We start from the raw sequence: 6,000 nt of genomic DNA, 5'->3' as shown, positions 1-6,000 counted from the left end.
GACGATAAGTTTCTCAAGAAATTTGGCGACATATTGCGGCAGTAGATTGGTCTCTTTTTTCTCAGAAACTTGTAGCCAACTTGGCGCCAACAGTTACAAATTCGGAAGTTGATCGCAAGTTGTCGCTAAGTTGGTGGCAACTATCTGACACCAACTTGGTTGGTCTGAAACTGTGGCTATCAGGGTATTTTTTTATGTTTTTCTTTTAAACAAATGAGAATTTAGAAAAAAAACGCTCTGCTTATAATTAATAATTACACATAAAAAGAATTTTTTGACTTAAAAATACCTGTGTCGTAAAATTTTTTACAGGTATTTAAACTTTTGATTAATTAATCTCGAAAGCCTTGAAAAGGAATGATAAATAAGGACTAAAAAAAGAAAGATTTATCCCATAATTTACAGTCGTTTATTATTCACAACTCTAATAAAAAAGACTCGGAGCATGCGACATAACATTGGTGAATGCAATGATGGAATTTCGCACCTATATTTACGTCTCGGGGTACCAATATCACGTGGCATAAACACCGATCGTCTTTTTTATTATTTTCAGTATTTATAACTCTCAATTAATTGAATTACACTTATAAATGACATTTGACTTATTGCCGTTATACAATAATAGTTTACATTAATATTAATAATAATTACACATACGATAATTAAATACATTAACAATAAATACTTATAATTAATCCTCTCCACTCAGATATTGAAAGATCACGACGTAGACGTTTTTCTTTCATTCATCAAATAGAAATATTTATATTACTTTTACATATTTAATATAATTTTTAATAAAGAATACATTTTTCAAAATCTCTTGGCTATGGACAAGCCACAAAAAATGTGATAATTAATTATTAATCATAAATATAAATAATTAATGAGCTTTAATGGATAAATAATAAATGAGCAGTAATTTTAAAATAAATAATTAAAGAGGATCTCATCGTAAAAGTTGATTGTCCATATAATAGAGGTTAAGGTTATTCCATCGTTTGCGATTACACAATTAACGATTATTTAAACTGTTTGACTAGATTTTACACTCGTCCTTTTATAAATTTATACTTTTATTTATAATTTATAATTTATCATAACTTATATACACGGTAACTAACCAAAAATTAAATAATATTTGATAATCAATTATCGAAAGCTGATCAATTCGCATTCTACTTTACCTTTCACATCAGCTTGCTAAATCTTTTAGGCTGACCATAAAAAAGAAAAAAACAATTGATTTGAGATAGAATTCTGGAAATGCTTATTTAAAAAGCTTCTTGGCGTAGTGCCATATTCGGAAAAAGTATTCGTCCTTTCTCAGAAGACGCGCGCGTGCATAAGAACTTATATCCGCATCCATATTGTGATCTCGAAGCCAAGAACTTGTGTTTTCTGTGCTGTAACTCACGGATGCTGTTTCCCCTCGTTCTGTTGCTTCGGCGATTGGTTCTATTACCGCTAAATCTGTTAAAAACAGTCATAATTACAATTATAGTCATAATTTTGATTATTGAATTAGTTTTCACAAGTAATGAAACTTACCAGATGCAGGAACTATTTTAACGGGTTCATCAGACTCAAGTGGTTCACTGAATCCTACTTCATTTTTTGCATAAATCCTCATAAGGTATTCATGGCCTTCTTGGAGATCACGTACGTTAAGTTTTTGAATGTCTGCATTAACGCGGCCAACTTCTATCCACATTGTCTTCTTTGTATCTCTTATTGCAATTTTATAGGCTTCTAATGGCGAACCGCCGTCAGATTCAGGTCGTCCCCATTCTATCACTACAGTGTTTGCAGCGATCTGTCGGATTTCTAGTGGTGCAGTTGGTGGTGATGGAACGTCTGAAAAATTTGAATCATTCGATTAAAAACTCATTTCTTAAAATCAGCTCACGATTTTTTGAACTTCCAAAGAAGAGTAATATATTAATTTCGGCTGCTCAATTTTAAAACACAGTAACTGCAAAATTTTTATATCTGATTTTTTCTAGTATTGCTGCATTTTTTATAACTTTTAAACCTCAATTTCAAGTATTTTTTCTTAAAAATATTTATATTCAAGTATTTTCTATTCATAAATCTAATTTTTCATCAATTTGGTGGGCAAACTTTTTTTTAATAAGAAAAATTGAAAAATGTTAGTTACTGTACTTTGAAATTGGGCAGCCGATTTTATCCACTTACTTGCATGAGTCTTCAGTGTAACAGGCTCAGAAATGGCCGGCGTACTGAGCCCTATACTGTTTTCAGCAAATATTCTGAACAGGAACTCACTTTCCTTGAGGTTTTCGACGCAGTAAGAATGTGTTGTAGCGTCTAATGTCACTACTTTTATCCACTTAGATCCTTTGCCAATAAGCGGCCTCTTCTCAATCACATATCCTGCGAAATGAAATCATTCATATTATAGCAACCAATTTCACGCTTATCAGACACTTCATTTCTATACTTTAAGTATCTAATCCACCGTACCAGTTAATTCGGAGCCTCCTGTGCTTGCAGGTGGTGACCAATTAAGAGTTACACTCTTACTAGTTATGTTTTCCACGTGGAAATTGAGCGGACATGATGGCGGCGCTAAAAAAAGGTCATGAATCAATATTGTGTTTCATTTATTATTAAAAAAGTTTCAAAATCAGCGATGGGTTAACAAGCACTTACATTTGCTAGAAACTTTTTTAGTCGGAGGGAAGATTCCAAGGAGAGCGTAAAGCGATTCTTCAGTAAATTTGCTTAATACTGAGCATAAGCATAAAAAAGTTAGTAAATAAGCATCTATGTTTGTGAAAAAATTATCTGGTCTGATATAACCAATTTTCAAGTTAAGCCATATCAATAATGATAAATGAACATATCAGAAGATTTTTTTCACGGTTGGTTATCAATTTCAAAGCATTTACACTAAAATACTTACTGATTCGTTTTCCTGTGACAATAGGCTCCTCCGACAAGTACGGAGGACCAGTACCAATAGCATTAGTAGCAGTTATCCTGAATTCATAAGCCGCATCTGTCTTCAAATCTGATACACTGATATAAGTGATGTCTTCCTTGGTAGTGCCAACTTTCGTCCAGCTCTTCTTGCTAGTTTCTTTCATTTCCACGTTGTACTCAATGATAGGACTGCCTCCATCGCTTTCCGGTGGATTCCACATAATAGTAAACGACGTCTTGGTCATTCCCGAAACTTCAAGTGGTCCTTGAGGCGCTCCAGGTTTGTCAAACGTCGATTTCATAGTCACCGGCTCGGATTCCAAGGGTTCTGATGGTCCGACTTCATTTCTTGCAATCACCCTGAAAATGTACTCAATATCCTTGTTAAGATTTTCAATTTCATAAGTCAAAGTTTCTTCCGTGACTTCAGTGATTCTCGTCCAAGTCTTCTTGGTCTTTTCGCATTTCTCTATGATGTACTCGGTGATATCATAGCCACCGTCATCTTTCGGAGGCTTCCATTGGATAGTAACGCGATCATGCCTGATGTTCTTAACGACCAAAGGTCCTTCAGGCTTACCAGGCTCGCGGCCAATGATAAGCTTTATTTCAGTGCTGGCTTCACCGTGAGTATTGACTAACTTCAGTGTGTAATCACCCACATCTTTCTCTTCGACTTTCTTGATAGTCAAAGTAGCAGACTCTTCGTCGCAAGTCTTGATGATCCTCTTAGACTTGACAATAACGCGGCCATCAACGGTCCACTCGTCAGTTGGCTTAGGAGCTGCTGAGAATCTGACAGTCATATCAACATCATGTCCTTTCTTCACTCTGTACTTCTTCGGTGACTCTATCGAAATCTTGGGTGGAGCTTCGACAACTTCTACCTTCAATCTCGAAGATGTTTTGACATTTAGCACGACTGCGCTGTACTCAACAGCGTCATCTACACTGCAGTCACTGACAATCAATTTCTTGACTCTGCCCTCGTCGATTATCGTATACTTGGCAGACTCCTTGATAGGAACACCTTTCTTGAACCACTGAACAGGCACGTCAGGTTTAGACAATTCGATTGTGAAGAGCGCGTCTTCATCCAGAGGCACTAAAGTTACGTCGGGTAGTCGTCGAATAAAGTCAATCTCTGGTTCTTCTACGATAAGTCGCGCTGCTGATGTCTGTTCTCCAACTTGGCAAGAGTAAACTCCAGCATCTTCAGAAGTTGCCTCGTATATCTTCAATTTCTGACGCTTGCCGTCAATCGATAGGCTAACGTGTTCAGAAAACTGAAGCTCTTGTCCGTCCTTGAACCAACGCACCAAAGCGTCACCTTTAGTCAGCTCGATGTTGAACTTGGCTTTGTCACCTCGTGCTATTCTTACGTCCTTCATCTTTGTTATTATCTCAGGTGGTAATTCTATAAATTGAATCGTAATTAATCATAAACATTAAAATTCAATTAGTTACCAGAAATTTTACTTGAGAATATTGTGATTCAGCTTACCGACAACAGTAACTTCTGCAGAACATTCTTCGTCCAGGAGAGTGCAGCTGTACTCGCCTTCGTCATGCACAGAAGTACTTCTGATGAGCAATTTTCTAACTGACCCATCTTTTACGAACTCAACCTTATCATCACGAGGTTTCAAAGGCTCGCCATCCTTCTTCCAAATGACGTCAGCAGTTTGCGAAGTGATTTCAACTTCCAGAATAGCAACCTCTTTCTCAATCACCTCAAAGTCCTGTAGTTTCTTGACAAATTCTGGCTTGGTGGCTGTAAAACGAGTAAACATTAGTACGAACTTTTTAAACTATCGTAAAAATAAAAATAGTAGTGCAAAATTATGCTTACGTTTGACTTGAACAGTACAAGTAGTACTTTGGTTCTTGACAGTGCATTTGTAAGTACCCTCGTCAGTGGCGCTTGTTTTCTTTATAACAAGCTTATGAACTCGACCTTCTTCAATAACTTCACGGTGATCCATGCCACTGATTTCTTTGTCATTGTACCACCAGGTCGTTGACATTGTGTGTGATGTTTCGCAAGTTAGTTCAAGTGTTCTGTACTCATCAACAGACAATTCTTCGGGAAGTTTCTTGGTAAACGTCACTCTGGGAACGTCGACAGTGACTTTAGCGCCATGCGATGCCTTTCCAACAGGGTTGCTGGCAGTGCATTTGTAATCTCCGGAGTCAACTTCAGAGTCTGCGTTTTTGATCTCTAGAGTGATGTTCTCACCGTCGTAAGTTTCTTTGATGTTAGGAGACTTTCCTAATGGCTTGTTGTTTCTCAGCCATGTTACTTCTGGTACAGGATTGCCAGTAACTTTAGCGACTAATTTGAATGTTCCTTTTTCAGGAACTGTCAGCTCTTGGAATCGTTGCGTGAAGAGTGGTGGCTCTGGAGCGCCACTGGGCGTTTCTAAAAGATCGACATTTTATATTATGATTAGTAAAAATTCTTAGGTATTAAGTCTAGGCGACTATTACCTTCAATTGTAATAACCGATGAAGTGTTAATGGTTTGCTCAATCAAAAGCGTTTGTTTAGTGACGCAAGTCCTTGTACAGACTGTTCGGCAGCAGAATTTACAAAAAGCTTTTCTGTCTAATTCATAAGCAGGTTTAACAGCTCCCGAAAGCGTATTGCTGTCAGAATCATAAGAGGATGTTGTGTTAGGATCAAAGGTAGAATTATAAATTGTGTCACAGTTAGATTCTGAGTTGTCATTTTGATCATTTGAGCGGGGTTTGAGATCAACAATAGGGATGGCTTCAGCAATTAGTTCACTGATTGTACCACAATGAGAGCCAGAGCAACAACCATTTTTGCAAGAAACGTCTGTGATAGTGCCACAGTGAATGCCATCACTGCATATCTTAGAATCGGAAGTGGGATAGGAGTTAGTTGCTGAATTGCTGACCGTACCACAGTGTGATCCAGAACAGCAACCTTTCTTGCAAGATCCATTAGTGATTGTTCCACAGTGAGAACCATCACAGCACGGTTTGGAGCCATTGTTCATAGAATCACTGATTGTGCCACAAT

General features: G+C 37.2%; 1 protein-coding gene across 1 annotated transcript in view; it reads right to left on the bottom strand.

The window, feature by feature from the left end:
* Positions 1–390: 390 nt before the first annotated feature.
* Positions 391–6,000, bottom strand: part of LOC123267680 (titin) — a 110,457-nt gene continuing 104,847 nt past the window's right edge. The window contains exons 48-54 of the mRNA XM_044732440.1: positions 4,805–5,374; positions 4,457–4,726; positions 2,933–4,369; positions 2,491–2,595; positions 2,203–2,400; positions 1,555–1,860; positions 391–1,476 (exon numbers count right to left, since the gene is read on the bottom strand). The gene's annotated coding sequence lies outside the window, so the exon portion shown is untranslated. The remainder of the gene's footprint in view (positions 1,477–1,554; positions 1,861–2,202; positions 2,401–2,490; positions 2,596–2,932; positions 4,370–4,456; positions 4,727–4,804; positions 5,375–6,000) is intronic.

Source organism: Cotesia glomerata, linkage group LG6, assembly GCF_020080835.1.
Source record: "Cotesia glomerata isolate CgM1 linkage group LG6, MPM_Cglom_v2.3, whole genome shotgun sequence".
NCBI classification, from domain to species: domain Eukaryota; kingdom Metazoa; phylum Arthropoda; class Insecta; order Hymenoptera; family Braconidae; genus Cotesia; species Cotesia glomerata.
This window is presented reverse-complemented; position numbering and strand designations above follow the sequence as displayed.